General features: G+C 49.3%; 1 protein-coding gene across 1 annotated transcript in view; it reads right to left on the bottom strand.

The window, feature by feature from the left end:
* LOC148454249 (uncharacterized) overlaps window positions 1-23378 on the bottom strand; it is a 236274-nt gene that overhangs the window by 28134 nt on the left and 184762 nt on the right. The window lies entirely within an intron of this gene.

Here is a 23378-nt window from a genome sequence, read left to right as displayed (position 1 = left end):
TAGGCTCTCACACACACAGTCACCTCTATAGGCTCTCACACACACAGTCACCTCTATAGGCTCACACACACACAGTGACCTCTATAGGCTCTCACACACACACAGTCACCTCTATAGGATCACACACACACAGTCACCTCTATAGGCTCACACACACAGTCACCTCTATAGGCTCTCACACACACACAGTCACCTCTATAGGATCACACACACACAGTCACCTCTATAGGCTCTCACACACACAGTCACCTCTATAGGCTCTCACACACACACAGTCACCTCTATAGGCTCCACACACACACAGTCACCTCTATAGGCTCCACACACACACAGTCACCTCTATACCCTCACACACACACACAGTCACCTCTATAGGCTCCACACACAGTTACCTCTATAGGCTCACACACACACACATAGTCACCTCTATAGGCTCCACACACACACAGTCACCTCTATAGGCTCCACACACACACACAGTCACCTCTATAGGCTCACACACACACACAGTCACCTCTATAGGCTCACACACACATAGTCACCTCTATAGCCTCACACACACATAGTCACATCTAAAAGGCTCACACACACACAGTCACCTCTATAGGCTCTCACACACACACAGTCACCTCTATAGGCTCACACACACAAACACACATAGTCACCTCTATAGGCTCTCAAACACACACAGTCACCTCTATAGGCTCTCACACACACAGTCACCTCTATAGGATCACACACACACACAGTCACCTCTATAGGCTCACACACACACACACACACACAGTCACCTCTATAGGCTCTCACACACACACACACAGTCACCTCTATAGGCTCACACACACACACACACACACACACATAGTCACCTCTATAGGCTCTCACACAGTCACCTCTATAGGCTCACACACACATAGTCACCTCTATAGGCTCCACACACACACAGTCACCTCTATAGGCTCCACACACACACACAGTCACCTCTATAGGCTCACACACACACACAGTCACCTCTATAGGCTCACACACACATAGTCACCTCTATAGCCTCACACACACATAGTCACCTCTAAAAGGCTCACACACACACAGTCACCTCTATAGGCTCTCACACACACACAGTCACCTCTATAGGCTCACACACACACACACATAGTCACCTCTATAGGCTCTCAAACACACACAGTCACCTCTATAGGATCTCACACACACAGTCACCTCTATAGGATCACACACACACACAGTCACCACTATAGGCTCACACACACACACACACACACACACACACACACACACACACACACACACAGTCACCTCTATAGGCTCTCACACACACACAGTCACCTCTATAGGCTCTCACACACACAGTGACCTCTATAGGCTCTCACACACACACAGTCACCTCTATAGGATCACACACACAGTCACCTCTATAGGCTCACACACACAGTCACGTCTATAGGCTCTCACACACACACAGTCACCTCTATAGGATCACACACACACAGTCACCTCTATAGGCTCTCACACACACACAGTCACCTCTATAGGCTCTCACACACACACAGTCACCTCTATAGGCTCCACACACACACAGTCACCTCTATAGGCTCCACACACACACAGTCACCTCTATACCCTCACACACACACACAGTCACCTCTATAGGCTCCACACACAGTTACCTCTATAGGCTCACACACACACACACATAGTCACCTCTATAGGCTCCACACACACACAGTCACCTATATCCCCTCACACACACACACACACACAGTCACCTCTATAGGCTCTCACACACACACAGTCACCTCTATAGGCTCACACACACACACACATAGTCACCTCTATAGGCTCCACACACACACACACATAGTCACCTCCATAGGCTCCACACACACAGTCACCTCTATAGGCTCACACACACACACAGTCACCTCAATATGCTCACACACAGTCACCTCTATACCCTCACACACACACACACACAGTCACCTCTATAGGCTCTCACACAGTCACCTCTATAGGCTCACACACACACACACATAGTCACCTCTATAGGCTCCACACACACACAGTCACCTCTATAGGCTCCACACACACATACAGTCACCTCTATAGGCTCACACACAGTCACCTCTATAGGCTCCACACACACACTGTCACCTCTATAGGCTCTCACACACACACACAGTCACCTCTATAGGCTCCACACACACACAGTCACCTCTATAGGCTCACACACACACACACATAGTCACCTCTATAGGCTCCACACACACACACAGTCACCTCTATACCCTCACACACACACACATAGTCACCTCTATAGGCTCCACACACACACAGTCACCTATATCCCCTCACACACACACAGTCACCTCTATAGGCTCTCACACACACACAGTCACCTCTATAGGCTCACACACACACACATAGTCACCTCTATAGGCTGCACACACACATACACACATAGTCACCTCTATAGGCTACACACACACATAGTCACCTCTATAGGCTACACACACACACAGTCACCTCTATAGGCTCACACACAGTCACCTCTATAGGCTCACACACACACACACACACACACACACACATAGTCACCTCTATAGGCTCCACACGCACACACAGTCACCTCTATAGGCTCACACACAGTCACCTCTATAGGCTCACACACACAGTCACCTCTATAGGCTCACACACATAGTCACCTCTATAGCCTCACACACACATAGTCACCTCTATAGGCTCACACACACAGTCACCTCTATAGGCTCTCACACACACACAGTCACCTCTATAGGCTCACACACACACACACATAGTCACCTCTATAGGCTCTCACACACACACAGTCACCTCTATAGGCTCACACACAGTCACCTCTATAGGCTCCACACACACACACAGTCACCTCTATAGGCTCTCACACACACACACAGTCACCTCTATAGGCTCCACACACACACAGTCACCTCTATAGGCTCACACACACACATAGTCACCTCTATAGGCTCCACACACACACAGTCACCTCTATAGGCTCACACACACAGTCACCTCTATAGGCTCACACACAGTCACCTCTATAGGCTCACACACACACACACACAGTCACCTCTATAGGTTCACACACAGTCACCTCTATAGGCTCCGCACACAGTCACCTCTATAGGCTCTCTCTCACACACACACACACTGTCACCTCTATAGGCTACACACACACACAGTCACCTCTATAGGTTCACACACAGTCACCTCTATAGGCTCCACACACACACACACAGTCACCTCTATAGGCTCTCACACACACACACACACTGTCACCTCTATAGGCTACACATACACACAGTCACCTCTATAGGGTCACACACACACACAGTCACCTCTATAGGCTCATACACACACAGTCACCTCTATAGGCTCACACACACACAGTCACCTCTATAGGCTCCACACACACACACACACACAGTCACCTCTATAGGCTCCACACACACACAGTCACCTCTATAGGATCATACACACAGTCACCTCTATAGGTTCACACACATACACACAGTCACCTCTATAGGATCACACACACAGTCACCTCTATAGGATCACACACACAGTCACCTCTATAGGCTCATACACACACACACAGTCACCTCTATAGGCTCACACACACATACAGTCACCTCTATAGGCCCACACACACAGTCACCTCTTTAGGCTCACATACACACACACATAGTCACCTCTATAGGATCACACACACACACACACACACACACACACATAGTCACCTCTATAGGATCACACACACACAGTCACCTCTATAGGCTCCCACACACACACACACAGTCACCTCTATAGGATCACACACATACACACAGTCACCTCTATAGGCTCTCACGCACACACACACAGTCACCTCTATAGGCTCACACACACACACACACAGTCACCTCTATAGGCTCACACACACACAGTCACCTCTATAGGCTCCACACACACACAAACAGTCAGCTCTATAGGCTCCCACACACACAGTCACCTCTATAGGATCACACACACACAGTCATCTCTATAGGCTCTCACACACACACACTCACCTCTATAGGCTCTCACACACACACACACACACATAGTCACCTCTATAGGCTCCACACACACACACATAGTCACCTCTATAGGCTCCAGACACACACACACAGTCACCTCTATAGGCTCACACACACACACACAGTCACCTCTATAGGCTCACACACAGTCACCTCTATACCCTCACACACACACACACACACAGTCACCTCTATAGGCTCTCACACAGTCACCTCTATAGGCTCTCACACACACACATAGTCAACTCTATAGGCTCCACAAACACAGTCACCTCTATAGGCTCCACTACACACACACACACACACACACACACACACACAGTGACCTCTATAGGCTCACACACAGTCACCTCTATAGGCTCCACACACAGTCACCTCTATAGGCTCTCACACACACACACACACAGTCACCTCTATAGGCTCTCACACACACACACACACACACACACACACATAGTCACCTCTATAGGCTCCACACACACACACACAGTCACCTCTATACCCTCACACACACACACATAGTAACCTCTATAGGCTCCACACACACACAGTCACCTATATCCCCTCACACACACACAGTCACCTCTATAGGCTCTCACACACACAGTCACCTCTATAGGCTCACACACACACACACACACACATAGTCACCTCTATAGGCTCCACACACACACACACACACACACACACACACACACACACACACACACACACACAAAGTCACCTCTGTAGGCTCACACACACACACACAGTCACCTCTATAGGCTCACACACACACACACAGTCACCTCTATAGGCTCTCACACAGTCACCTCTATAGGCTCACACACACACACATAGTCATCTCTATAGGCTCTACACACACAGTCACCTCTATAGGCTCCACACACACACACACACAGTCACCTCTATAGGTTCACACACAGTCACCTCTATAGGCTCCACACACAGTCACCTCTATAGGCTCTCACACACACACACTGTCACCTCTATAGGCTACACACACACAGTCACCTCTATAGGGTCACACACACACACACACACATGGTCACCTCTATAGGCTCCACACACACTCACACAGTCGCCTCTATAGGCTCACACACACAGTCACCTCTATAGGCTCACACACAGTCACCTCTATAGGCTCACACACACACACACACAGTCACCTCTATAGGCTCCACACACACACAGTCACCTCTATAGGCTCCACACACACACAGTTAGGATCACACACATACACACAGTCACCTCTATAGGATCACACACATACACACAGTCACCTCTATAGTATCACACACACAGTCACCTCTATAGGATCACACACACAGTCACATCTATAGGCTCATACACACACACAGTCACCTCTATAGGCTCACACACACATACAGTCACCTCTATAGGCTCACATACACACACACATAGTCACCTCTATAGGATCACACACACACACACACATAGTCACCTCTATAGGATCACACACACACAGTCACCTCTATAGGCTCCACACACACACACACACACACACACAGTCACCTCTATAGGCTCCACACACACACAGTCACCTCTATAGGATCATACACACAGTCACCTCTATAGGTTCACACACATACACACAGTCACCTCTATAGGATCACACACACAGTCACCTCTATAGGATCACACACACAGTCACCTCTATAGGCTCATACACACACACACAGTCACCTCTATAGGCTCACACACACATACAGTCACCTCTATAGGCCCACACACACAGTCACCTCTTTAGGCTCACATACACACACACATAGTCACCTCTATAGGATCACACACACACACACACACACACACACATAGTCACCTCTATAGGATCACACACACACAGTCACCTCTATAGGCTCCCACACACACACACACAGTCACCTCTATAGGATCACACACATACACACAGTCACCTCTATAGGCTCTCACGCACACACACACAGTCACCTCTATAGGCTCACACACACACACAGTCACCTCTATAGGCTCACACACACACAGTCACCTCTATAGGCTCCACACACACACAAACAGTCAGCTCTATAGGCTCCCACACACACAGTCACCTCTATAGGATCACACACACACAGTCACCTCTATAGGCTCTCACACACACACACTCACCTCTATAGGCTCTCACACACACACACACACACATAGTCACCTCTATAGGCTCCACACACACACACATAGTCACCTCTATAGGCTCCAGACACACACACACAGTCACCTCTATAGGCTCACACACACACACACAGTCACCTCTATAGGCTCACACACAGTCACCTCTATACCCTCACACACACACACACACACAGTCACCTCTATAGGCTCTCACACAGTCACCTCTATAGGCTCTCACACACACACATAGTCAACTCTATAGGCTCCACAAACACAGTCACCTCTATAGGCTCCACACACACACACACACACACAGTGACCTCTATAGGCTCACACACAGTCACCTCTATAGGCTCCACACACAGTCACCTCTATAGGCTCTCACACACACACACACACAGTCACCTCTATAGGCTCTCACACACACACACACACACACACACATAGTCACCTCTATAGGCTCCACACACACACACACAGTCACCTCTATACCCTCACACACACACACATAGTAACCTCTATAGGCTCCACACACACACAGTCACCTATATCCCCTCACACACACACAGTCACCTCTATAGGCTCTCACACACACAGTCACCTCTATAGGCTCACACACACACACACACACATAGTCACCTCTATAGGCTCCACACACACACACACACACACACACACACACACACACACACACACACACACACACACACAAAGTCACCTCTGTAGGCTCACACACACACACACAGTCACCTCTATAGGCTCACACACACACACACAGTCACCTCTATAGGCTCTCACACAGTCACCTCTATAGGCTCACACACACACACATAGTCATCTCTATAGGCTCTACACACACAGTCACCTCTATAGGCTCCACACACACACACACACAGTCACCTCTATAGGTTCACACACAGTCACCTCTATAGGCTCCACACACAGTCACCTCTATAGGCTCTCACACACACACACTGTCACCTCTATAGGCTACACACACACAGTCACCTCTATAGGGTCACACACACACACACACACATGGTCACCTCTATAGGCTCCACACACACTCACACAGTCGCCTCTATAGGCTCACACACACAGTCACCTCTATAGGCTCACACACAGTCACCTCTATAGGCTCACACACACACACACACAGTCACCTCTATAGGCTCCACACACACACAGTCACCTCTATAGGCTCCACACACACACAGTCACCTCTATAGGATCACACACATACACACAGTCACCTCTATAGGATCACACACATACACACAGTCACCTCTATAGTATCACACACACAGTCACCTCTATAGGATCACACACACAGTCACATCTATAGGCTCATACACACACACAGTCACCTCTATAGGCTCACACACACATACAGTCACCTCTATAGGCTCACATACACACACACATAGTCACCTCTATAGGATCACACACACACACACACATAGTCACCTCTATAGGATCACACACACACAGTCACCTCTATAGGCTCACACACACACACACACACACACACAGTCACCTCTATAGGATCACACACATACACACAGTCACCTCTATAGGCTCCCACACACACACACAGTCACCTCTATAGGCTCACACACACACAGTCACCGCTATAGGCTCCACACACACACACACAGTCAGCTCTATAGGCTCCCACACACACAGTCACCTCTATAGGATCACACACACACAGTCACCTCTATAGGCTCTCACACACACACAATCACCTCTATAGGCTCTCACACACACATAATCACCTCTATAGGCTCTCACACACACAGTCACCTCTATAGGCTCTCACATACACACATTGGCCCTCATTCAGAGCCGTACGCTCTGAGCAGAGCGCACGCTCTGAATGAGGGCCGGGCTCCATTTTCATGGAGCGTCCTCCTGGACGCTCGTATAGCTGTGGGTCACCACCCACAGGCTATACGAGCGTGCATTGTGATGGCCGCGATGGTCGAGACCATCACGACCATCGAAATTGCGAGCCGGAGCCTGCGGTTGAGGTTTTCAACCGCAAGCTCCGGAGTGATTTTGGCTCTATCAGAGCCAAAATCTCTCCCACTGACATCACTAGTGATGTCAGTGGGCCGGCTTCTGACGGGAGGCGTTCCCGTGGGAACGCCCCCGTCAGTGAGGCACGCCCCCGGCACGCCCACCAAAGGGGGCGTGCTGTCAATCAACATTGACAGCACGCCCCCTTTGATCGGACACAACGAGCGAAGGACTTTCGTTCGCTCGTCGCGTCTGGCGCATGCGCACGACGGAGCTCCCTCCGTCGTGCGCATGCTCAGTCCATAACATCGACCCACTTGCGAGCGGATAGCTGCTCGCGAGTGGGTCTGAATCAGGCCCATAGTCACCTCTATAGGATCACACACACACATAGTCAACTCTATAGGCTCACACACACACACACACATAGTCACCTCTATAGGCTCACACACACACACACACACACACACAGTCACCTCTATAGGCTCACACGCACATAGTCACCTCTATAGGCTCACACACACACACACAGTCACCTCTATAGGCTCTCTCACACACACAGTCACCTCTATAGGCTCTCTCACACACACACATAGTCACCTCTATAGGCTCACACACACACAGTCACCTCTATAGGCTCCCACACACATAGTCACCTCTATAGGCTCACACACGCACAGTCACCTCTATAGGCTCACACACATACACACAGTCACCTCTATCGGCTCTCACATACACACAGTCATCTCTATAGGCTCTCACACAGTCACCTCTGTAGGATCACACACACACAGTAACCTCTATAGGCTCTCACACACACACAGTCACCTCTATAGGATCACACACACACACAGTCACCTCTATAGGCTCACACACACCACACACAGTCACCTCTATAGGCTCTCACACACATACAGTCACCTCTATAGGCTCTCACACACACACAGTCACCTCTATAGGATCACACACACACAGTCACTTCTATAGGATCACACACACACACAGTCACCTCTATAGGCTCACACACATACACACAGTCACCTCTATAGGATCACACACACATAGTCACCTCTATAGGCTCACACACACAGTCACCTCTATAGTATCACACAGACATAGTCACCTCTATAGGCTCACACACACACACAGAGTCACCTCTATAGGATCACACACATACACACAGTCACCTCTATAGGATCACACTCACACAGTCACCTCTATAGGCTTCCACACACACACACACACAGTCACCTCTATAGGATCACACACATACACACAGTCACCTCTATAGGATCACACACACACAGTCACCTCTATAGGCTCACACACACACACAGTCACCTCTATAGGCTCTCAAACACACACAGTCACCTCTATAGGCTCTCACACACACAGTCACCTCTATAGGATCACACACACACAGTCACCTCTATAGGCTCACACACACACACACACACACACACACACAGTCACCTCTATAGGCTCTCACACACACACAGTCACCTCTATAGGCTCTCACACACACAGTCACCTCTATAGGCTCACACACACACAGTGACCTCTATAGGCTCTCACACACACACAGTCACCTCTATAGGATCACACACACACAGTCACCTCTATAGGCTCACACACACAGTCACCTCTATAGGCTCTCACACACACTCAGTCACCTCTATAGGATCACACACACACACAGTCACCTCTATAGGCTCTCACACACAGTCACCTCTACAGGCTCTCACACACACACAGTCACCTCTATAGGCTCCACACACACACAGTCACCTCTATAGGCTCCACACACACACAGTCACCTCTATACCCTCACACACACACACAGTCACCTCTATAGGCTCCACACACAGTTACCTCTATAGGCTCACACACACACACACACACACACACACATAGTCACCTCTATAGGCTCCACACACACACAGTCACCTATATCCCCTCACACACACACACACAGTCACCTCTATAGGCTCTAACACACACACAGTCACCTCTATAGGCTCACACACACACACACACATAGTCACCTCTATAGGCTCCACACACACACATAGTCACCTCTATAGGCTCCACACACACAGTCACCTCTATAGGCTCACACACACACACAGTCACCTCTATATGCTCACACACAGTCACCTCTATACCCTCACACACACACACACACACAGTCACCTCTATAGGCTCTCACACAGTCACCTCTATAGGCTCACACACACACACACACACACATAGTCACCTCTATAGGCTCCACACACACACAGTCACCTCTATAGGCTCCACACACACATACAGTCACCTCTATAGGCTCACACACAGTCACCTCTATAGGATCCACACACACACACACACAGTCAACTCTATAGGCTCTCACACACACACACAGTCACCTCTATAGGCTCCACACACACACAGTCACCTCTATAGGCTCACACACACACACACATAGTCACCTCTATAGGCTCCACACACACACAGTCACCTCTATAGGCTCCACACACACACACACACAGTCACCTCTATAGGCTCACACACACACACAGTCACCTCTATAGGCTCACACACACATAGTCACCTCTATAGCCTCACACACACATAGTCACCTCTAAAAGGCTCACACACACACAGTCACCTCTATAGTATCACACAGACATAGTCACCTCTATAGGCTCACACACACACACAGAGTCACCTCTATAGGATCACACACATACACACAGTCACCTCTATAGGATCACACTCACACAGTCACCTCTATAGGCTTCCACACACACACACACACAGTCACCTCTATAGGATCACACACATACACACAGTCACCTCTATAGGATCACACACACACAGTCACCTCTATAGGCTCACACACACACACAGTCACCTCTATAGGCTCTCAAACACACACAGTCACCTCTATAGGCTCTCACACACACAGTCACCTCTATAGGATCACACACACACAGTCACCTCTATAGGCTCACACACACACACACACACACACACAGTCACCTCTATAGGCTCTCACACACACACAGTCACCTCTATAGGCTCTCACACACACAGTCACCTCTATAGGCTCACACACACACAGTGACCTCTATAGGCTCTCACACACACACAGTCACCTCTATAGGATCACACACACACAGTCACCTCTATAGGCTCACACACACAGTCACCTCTATAGGCTCTCACACACACTCAGTCACCTCTATAGGATCACACACACACACAGTCACCTCTATAGGCTCTCACACACAGTCACCTCTACAGGCTCTCACACACACACAGTCACCTCTATAGGCTCCACACACACACAGTCACCTCTATAGGCTCCACACACACACAGTCACCTCTATACCCTCACACACACACACAGTCACCTCTATAGGCTCCACACACAGTTACCTCTATAGGCTCACACACACACACACACACACACACACATAGTCACCTCTATAGGCTCCACACACACACAGTCACCTATATCCCCTCACACACACACACACAGTCACCTCTATAGGCTCTAACACACACACAGTCACCTCTATAGGCTCACACACACACACACACATAGTCACCTCTATAGGCTCCACACACACACATAGTCACCTCTATAGGCTCCACACACACAGTCACCTCTATAGGCTCACACACACACACAGTCACCTCTATATGCTCACACACAGTCACCTCTATACCCTCACACACACACACACACACAGTCACCTCTATAGGCTCTCACACAGTCACCTCTATAGGCTCACACACACACACACACACACATAGTCACCTCTATAGGCTCCACACACACACAGTCACCTCTATAGGCTCCACACACACATACAGTCACCTCTATAGGCTCACACACAGTCACCTCTATAGGATCCACACACACACACACACAGTCAACTCTATAGGCTCTCACACACACACACAGTCACCTCTATAGGCTCCACACACACACAGTCACCTCTATAGGCTCACACACACACACACATAGTCACCTCTATAGGCTCCACACACACACAGTCACCTCTATAGGCTCCACACACACACACACACAGTCACCTCTATAGGCTCACACACACACACAGTCACCTCTATAGGCTCACACACACATAGTCACCTCTATAGCCTCACACACACATAGTCACCTCTAAAAGGCTCACACACACACAGTCACCTCTATAGGCTCTCACACACACACAGTCACCTCTATAGGCTCACACACACACACACACATAGCCACCTCTATAGGCTCTCAAACACACACAGTCACCTCTATTGGCTCCCACACACACAGTCACCTCTATAGGATCACACACACACACAGTCACCTATATAGGCTCACACACACACACACACACACACACACACACAGTCACCTCTATAGGCTCTCACACACACAGTCACCTCTATAGGCTCTCACACACACAGTCACCTCTATAGGCTCACACACACACAGTGACCTCTATAGGCTCTCACACACACACAGTCACCTCTATAGGATCACACACACACAGTCACCTCTATAGGCTCACACACACAGTCACCTCTATAGGCTCTCACACACACACAGTCACCTCTATAGGATCACACACACACAGTCACCTCTATAGGCTCTCACACACACAGTCACCTCTATAGGCTCTCACACACACACAGTCACCTCTATAGGCTCCACACACACACAGTCACCTCTATAGGCTCCACACACACACAGTCACCTCTATACCCTCACACACACACACAGTCACCTCTATAGGCTCCACACACAGTTACCTCTATAGGCTCACACACACACACATAGTCACCTCTATAGGCTCCACACACACACAGTCACCTCTATAGGCTCCACACACACACACAGTCACCTCTATAGGCTCACACACACACACAGTCACCTCTATAGGCTCACACACACATAGTCACCTCTATAGCCTCACACACACATAGTCACATCTAAAAGGCTCACACACACACAGTCACCTCTATAGGCTCTCACACACACACAGTCACCTCTATAGGCTCACACACACAAACACACATAGTCACCTCTATAGGCTCTCAAACACACACAGTCACCTCTATAGGCTCTCACACACACAGTCACCTCTATAGGATCACACACACACACAGTCACCTCTATAGGCTCACACACACACACACACACACAGTCACCTCTATAGGCTCTCACACACACACACACAGTCACCTCTATAGGCTCACACACACACACACACACACACACACATAGTCACCTCTATAGGCTCTCACACAGTCACCTCTATAGGCTCACACACACATAGTCACCTCTATAGGCTCCACACACACACAGTCACCTCTATAGGCTCCACACACACACACAGTCACCTCTATAGGCTCACACACACACACAGTCACCTCTATAGGCTCACACACACATAGTCACCTCTATAGCCTCACACACACACAGTCACCTCTATAGGATCTCACACACACAGTCACCTCTATAGGATCACACACACACACACATAGTCACCTCTATAGGCTCTCAAACACACACAGTCACCTCTATAGGATCTCACACACACAGTCACCTCTATAGGATCACACACACACACAGTCACCACTATAGGCTCACACACACACACACACACACACACACACACACACACACACACACAGTCACCTCTATAGGCTCTCACACACACACAGTCACCTCTATAGGCTCTCACACACACAGTGACCTCTATAGGCTCTCACACACACACAGTCACCTCTATAGGATCACACACACAGTCACCTCTATAGGCTCACACACACAGTCACGTCTATAGGCTCTCACACACACACAGTCACCTCTATAGGATCACACACACACAGTCACCTCTATAGGCTCTCACACACACACAGTCACCTCTATAGGCTCTCACACACACACAGTCACCTCTATAGGCTCCACACACACACAGTCACCTCTATAGGCTCCACACACACACAGTCACCTCTATACCCTCACACACACACACAGTCACCTCTATAGGCTCCACACACAGTTACCTCTATAGGCTCACACACACACACACATAGTCACCTCTATAGGCTCCACACACACACAGTCACCTATATCCCCTCACACACACACACACACACAGTCACCTCTATAGGCTCTCACACACACACAGTCACCTCTATAGGCTCACACACACACACACATAGTCACCTCTATAGGCTCCACACACACACACACATAGTCACCTCCATAGGCTCCACACACACAGTCACCTCTATAGGCTCACACACACACACAGTCACCTCAATATGCTCACACACAGTCACCTCTATACCCTCACACACACACACACACAGTCACCTCTATAGGCTCTCACACAGTCACCTCTATAGGCTCACACACACACACACATAGTCACCTCTATAGGCTCCACACACACACAGTCACCTCTATAGGCTCCACACACACATACAGTCACCTCTATAGGCTCACACACAGTCACCTCTATAGGCTCCACACACACACTGTCACCTCTATAGGCTCTCACACACACACACAGTCACCTCTATAGGCTCCACACACACACAGTCACCTCTATAGGCTCACACACACACACACATAGTCACCTCTATAGGCTCCACACACACACACAGTCACCTCTATACCCTCACACACACACACATAGTCACCTCTATAGGCTCCACACACACACAGTCACCTATATCCCCTCACACACACACAGTCACCTCTATAGGCTCTCACACACACACAGTCACCTCTATAGGCTCACACACACACACATAGTCACCTCTATAGGCTGCACACACACATACACACATAGTCACCTCTATAGGCTACACACACACATAGTCACCTCTATAGGCTACACACACACACAGTCACCTCTATAGGCTCACACACAGTCACCTCTATAGGCTCACACACACACACACACACACACACACACACACATAGTCACCTCTATAGGCTCCACACGCACACACAGTCACCTCTATAGGCTCACACACAGTCACCTCTATAGGCTCACACACACAGTCACCTCTATAGGCTCACACACATAGTCACCTCTATAGCCTCACACACACATAGTCACCTCTATAGGCTCACACACACAGTCACCTCTATAGGCTCTCACACACACACAGTCACCTCTATAGGCTCACACACACACACACATAGTCACCTCTATAGGCTCTCACACACACACAGTCACCTCTATAGGCTCACACACAGTCACCTCTATAGGCTCCACACACACACACAGTCACCTCTATAGGCTCTCACACACACACACAGTCACCTCTATAGGCTCCACACACACACAGTCACCTCTATAGGCTCACACACACACATAGTCACCTCTATAGGCTCCACACACACACAGTCACCTCTATAGGCTCACACACACAGTCACCTCTATAGGCTCACACACAGTCACCTCTATAGGCTCACACACACACACACACAGTCACCTCTATAGGTTCACACACAGTCACCTCTATAGGCTCCGCACACAGTCACCTCTATAGGCTCTCTCTCACACACACACACACTGTCACCTCTATAGGCTACACACACACACAGTCACCTCTATAGGTTCACACACAGTCACCTCTATAGGCTCCACACACACACACACAGTCACCTCTATAGGCTCTCACACACACACACACACTGTCACCTCTATAGGCTACACATACACACAGTCACCTCTATAGGGTCACACACACACACAGTCACCTCTATAGGCTCATACACACACAGTCACCTCTATAGGCTCACACACACACAGTCACCTCTATAGGCTCCACACACACACACACACACAGTCACCTCTATAGGCTCCACACACACACAGTCACCTCTATAGGATCATACACACAGTCACCTCTATAGGTTCACACACATACACACAGTCACCTCTATAGGATCACACACACAGTCACCTCTATAGGATCACACACACAGTCACCTCTATAGGCTCATACACACACACACAGTCACCTCTATAGGCTCACACACACATACAGTCACCTCTATAGGCCCACACACACAGTCACCTCTTTAGGCTCACATACACACACACATAGTCACCTCTATAGGATCACACACACACACACACACACACACACACATAGTCACCTCTATAGGATCACACACACACAGTCACCTCTATAGGCTCCCACACACACACACACAGTCACCTCTATAGGATCACACACATACACACAGTCACCTCTATAGGCTCTCACGCACACACACACAGTCACCTCTATAGGCTCACACACACACACAGTCACCTCTATAGGCTCACACACACACAGTCACCTCTATAGGCTCCACACACACACAAACAGTCAGCTCTATAGGCTCCCACACACACAGTCACCTCTATAGGATCACACACACACAGTCATCTCTATAGGCTCTCACACACACACACTCACCTCTATAGGCTCTCACACACACACACACACACATAGTCACCTCTATAGGCTCCACACACACACACATAGTCACCTCTATAGGCTCCAGACACACACACACAGTCACCTCTATAGGCTCACACACACACACACAGTCACCTCTATAGGCTCACACACAGTCACCTCTATGGAGAACTGACTGCACAACACAGTCCAGCCAGCCTCCTATGGACTTTGAAGTAGTGGACACAGCCCCTATTAACAACAGCGCACAGCACAACACAGCCAGCCCCTATGGACTTTGAAGTAGTGGACAACAGCAGCACTACACACACACACACACACACACACAGTGACCTCTATAGGCTCACACACAGTCACCTCTATAGGCTCCACACACAGTCACCTCTATAGGCTCTCACACACACACACACACAGTCACCTCTATAGGCTCTCACACACACACACACACACACACACACACATAGTCACCTCTATAGGCTCCACACACACACACACAGTCACCTCTATACCCTCACACACACACACATAGTAACCTCTATAGGCTCCACACACACACAGTCACCTATATCCCCTCACACACACACAGTCACCTCTATAGGCTCTCACACACACAGTCACCTCTATAGGCTCACACACACACACACACACATAGTCACCTCTATAGGCTCCACACACACACACACACACACACACACACACACACACACACAAAGTCACCTCTGTAGGCTCACACACACACACACAGTCACCTCTATAGGCTCACACACACACACACAGTCACCTCTATAGGCTCTCACACAGTCACCTCTATAGGCTCACACACACACACATAGTCATCTCTATAGGCTCTACACACACAGTCACCTCTATAGGCTCCACACACACACACACACAGTCACCTCTATAGGTTCACACACAGTCACCTCTATAGGCTCCACACACAGTCACCTCTATAGGCTCTCACACACACACACTGTCACCTCTATAGGCTACACACACACAGTCACCTCTATAGGGTCACACACACACACACACATGGTCACCTCTATAGGCTCCACACACACTCACACAGTCGCCTCTATAGGCTCACACACACAGTCACCTCTATAGGCTCACACACAGTCACCTCTATAGGCTCACACACACACACACACAGTCACCTCTATAGGCTCCACACACACACAGTCACCTCTATAGGCTCCACACACACACAGTCACCTCTATAGGATCACACACATACACACAGTCACCTCTATAGGATCACACACATACACACAGTCACCTCTATAGTATCACACACACAGTCACCTCTATAGGATCACACACACAGTCACATCTATAGGCTCATACACACACACAGTCACCTCTATAGGCTCACACACACATACAGTCACCTCTATAGGCTCACATACACACACACATAGTCACCTCTATAGGATCACACACACACACACACATAGTCACCTCTATAGGATCACACACACACAGTCACCTCTATAGGCTCCACACACACACACACACACACACACAGTCACCTCTATAGGCTCCACACACACACAGTCACCTCTATAGGATCATACACACAGTCACCTCTATAGGTTCACACACATACACACAGTCACCTCTATAGGATCACACACACAGTCACCTCTATAGGATCACACACACAGTCACCTCTATAGGCTCATACACACACACACAGTCACCTCTATAGGCTCACACACACATACAGTCACCTCTATAGGCCCACACACACAGTCACCTCTTTAGGCTCACATACACACACACATAGTCACCTCTATAGGATCACACACACACACACACACACACACACATAGTCACCTCTATAGGATCACACACACACAGTCACCTCTATAGGCTCCCACACACACACACACAGTCACCTCTATAGGATCACACACATACACACAGTCACCTCTATAGGCTCTCACGCACACACACACAGTCACCTCTATAGGCTCACACACACACACAGTCACCTCTATAGGCTCACACACACACAGTCACCTCTATAGGCTCCACACACACACAAACAGTCAGCTCTATAGGCTCCCACACACACAGTCACCTCTATAGGATCACACACACACAGTCACCTCTATAGGCTCTCACACACACACACTCACCTCTATAGGCTCTCACACACACACACACACACATAGTCACCTCTATAGGCTCCACACACACACACATAGTCACCTCTATAGGCTCCAGACACACACACACAGTCACCTCTATAGGCTCACACACACACACACAGTCACCTCTATAGGCTCACACACAGTCACCTCTATACCCTCACACACACACACACACACAGTCACCTCTATAGGCTCTCACACAGTCACCTCTATAGGCTCTCACACACACACATAGTCAACTCTATAGGCTCCACAAACACAGTCACCTCTATAGGCTCCACACACACACACACACACACAGTGACCTCTATAGGCTCACACACAGTCACCTCTATAGGCTCCACACACAGTCACCTCTATAGGCTCTCACACACACACACACACAGTCACCTCTATAGGCTCTCACACACACACACACACACACACACATAGTCACCTCTATAGGCTCCACACACACACACACAGTCACCTCTATACCCTCACACACACACACATAGTAACCTCTATAGGCTCCACACACACACAGTCACCTATATCCCCTCACACACACACAGTCACCTCTATAGGCTCTCACACACACAGTCACCTCTATAGGCTCACACACACACACACACACATAGTCACCTCTATAGGCTCCACACACACACACACACACACACACACACACACACACACACACACACACACACACACACAAAGTCACCTCTGTAGGCTCACACACACACACACAGTCACCTCTATAGGCTCACACACACACACACAGTCACCTCTATAGGCTCTCACACAGTCACCTCTATAGGCTCACACACACACACATAGTCATCTCTATAGGCTCTACACACACAGTCACCTCTATAGGCTCCACACACACACACACACAGTCACCTCTATAGGTTCACACACAGTCACCTCTATAGGCTCCACACACAGTCACCTCTATAGGCTCTCACACACACACACTGTCACCTCTATAGGCTACACACACACAGTCACCTCTATAGGGTCACACACACACACACACACATGGTCACCTCTATAGGCTCCACACACACTCACACAGTCGCCTCTATAGGCTCACACACACAGTCACCTCTATAGGCTCACACACAGTCACCTCTATAGGCTCACACACACACACACACAGTCACCTCTATAGGCTCCACACACACACAGTCACCTCTATAGGCTCCACACACACACAGTCACCTCTATAGGATCACACACATACACACAGTCACCTCTATAGGATCACACACATACACACAGTCACCTCTATAGTATCACACACACAGTCACCTCTATAGGATCACACACACAGTCACATCTATAGGCTCATACACACACACAGTCACCTCTATAGGCTCACACACACATACAGTCACCTCTATAGGCTCACATACACACACACATAGTCACCTCTATAGGATCACACACACACACACACATAGTCACCTCTATAGGATCACACACACACAGTCACCTCTATAGGCTCACACACACACACACACACACACACAGTCACCTCTATAGGATCACACACATACACACAGTCACCTCTATAGGCTCCCACACACACACACAGTCACCTCTATAGGCTCACACACACACAGTCACCGCTATAGGCTCCACACACACACACACAGTCAGCTCTATAGGCTCCCACACACACAGTCACCTCTATAGGATCACACACACACAGTCACCTCTATAGGCTCTCACACACACACAATCACCTCTATAGGCTCTCACACACACATAATCACCTCTATAGGCTCTCACACACACAGTCACCTCTATAGGCTCTCACATACACACATTGGCCCTCATTCAGAGCCGTACGCTCTGAGCAGAGCGCACGCTCTGAATGAGGGCCGGGCTCCATTTTCATGGAGCGTCCTCCTGGACGCTCGTATAGCTGTGGGTCACCACCCACAGGCTATACGAGCGTGCATTGTGATGGCCGCGATGGTCGAGACCATCACGACCATCGAAATTGCGAGCCGGAGCCTGCGGTTGAGGTTTTCAACCGCAAGCTCCGGAGTGATTTTGGCTCTATCAGAGCCAAAATCTCTCCCACTGACATCACTAGTGATGTCAGTGGGCCGGCTTCTGACGGGAGGCGTTCCCGTGGGAACGCCCCCGTCAGTGAGGCACGCCCCCGGCACGCCCACCAAAGGGGGCGTGCTGTCAATCAACATTGACAGCACGCCCCCTTTGATCGGACACAACGAGCGAAGGACTTTCGTTCGCTCGTCGCGTCTGGCGCATGCGCACGACGGAGCTCCCTCCGTCGTGCGCATGCTCAGTCCATAACATCGACCCACTTGCGAGCGGATAGCTGCTCGCGAGTGGGTCTGAATCAGGCCCATAGTCACCTCTATAGGATCACACACACACATAGTCAACTCTATAGGCTCACACACACACACACACATAGTCACCTCTATAGGCTCACACACACACACACACACACACACAGTCACCTCTATAGGCTCACACGCACATAGTCACCTCTATAGGCTCACACACACACACACAGTCACCTCTATAGGCTCTCTCACACACACAGTCACCTCTATAGGCTCTCTCACACACACACATAGTCACCTCTATAGGCTCACACACACACAGTCACCTCTATAGGCTCCCACACACATAGTCACCTCTATAGGCTCACACACGCACAGTCACCTCTATAGGCTCACACACATACACACAGTCACCTCTATCGGCTCTCACATACACACAGTCATCTCTATAGGCTCTCACACAGTCACCTCTGTAGGATCACACACACACAGTAACCTCTATAGGCTCTCACACACACACAGTCACCTCTATAGGATCACACACACACACAGTCACCTCTATAGGCTCACACACACCACACACAGTCACCTCTATAGGCTCTCACACACATACAGTCACCTCTATAGGCTCTCACACACACACAGTCACCTCTATAGGATCACACACACACAGTCACTTCTATAGGATCACACACACACACAGTCACCTCTATAGGCTCACACACATACACACAGTCACCTCTATAGGATCACACACACATAGTCACCTCTATAGGCTCACACACACAGTCACCTCTATAGTATCACACAGACATAGTCACCTCTATAGGCTCACACACACACACAGAGTCACCTCTATAGGATCACACACATACACACAGTCACCTCTATAGGATCACACTCACACAGTCACCTCTATAGGCTTCCACACACACACACACACAGTCACCTCTATAGGATCACACACATACACACAGTCACCTCTATAGGATCACACACACACAGTCACCTCTATAGGCTCACACACACACACAGTCACCTCTATAGGCTCTCAAACACACACAGTCACCTCTATAGGCTCTCACACACACAGTCACCTCTATAGGATCACACACACACAGTCACCTCTATAGGCTCACACACACACACACACACACACACACACAGTCACCTCTATAGGCTCTCACACACACACAGTCACCTCTATAGGCTCTCACACACACAGTCACCTCTATAGGCTCACACACACACAGTGACCTCTATAGGCTCTCACACACACACAGTCACCTCTATAGGATCACACACACACAGTCACCTCTATAGGCTCACACACACAGTCACCTCTATAGGCTCTCACACACACTCAGTCACCTCTATAGGATCACACACACACACAGTCACCTCTATAGGCTCTCACACACAGTCACCTCTACAGGCTCTCACACACACACAGTCACCTCTATAGGCTCCACACACACACAGTCACCTCTATAGGCTCCACACACACACAGTCACCTCTATACCCTCACACACACACACAGTCACCTCTATAGGCTCCACACACAGTTACCTCTATAGGCTCACACACACACACACACACACACACACATAGTCACCTCTATAGGCTCCACACACACACAGTCACCTATATCCCCTCACACACACACACACAGTCACCTCTATAGGCTCTAACACACACACAGTCACCTCTATAGGCTCACACACACACACACACATAGTCACCTCTATAGGCTCCACACACACACATAGTCACCTCTATAGGCTCCACACACACAGTCACCTCTATAGGCTCACACACACACACAGTCACCTCTATATGCTCACACACAGTCACCTCTATACCCTCACACACACACACACACACAGTCACCTCTATAGGCTCTCACACAGTCACCTCTATAGGCTCACACACACACACACACACACATAGTCACCTCTATAGGCTCCACACACACACAGTCACCTCTATAGGCTCCACACACACATACAGTCACCTCTATAGGCTCACACACAGTCACCTCTATAGGATCCACACACACACACACACAGTCAACTCTATAGGCTCTCACACACACACACAGTCACCTCTATAGGCTCCACACACACACAGTCACCTC

This window comes from Taudactylus pleione, unplaced genomic scaffold, assembly GCF_031769625.1.
Source record: "Taudactylus pleione unplaced genomic scaffold, aTauple2 ptg001020l, whole genome shotgun sequence".
NCBI lineage: Eukaryota > Metazoa > Chordata > Amphibia > Anura > Myobatrachidae > Taudactylus > Taudactylus pleione.
This window is presented reverse-complemented; position numbering and strand designations above follow the sequence as displayed.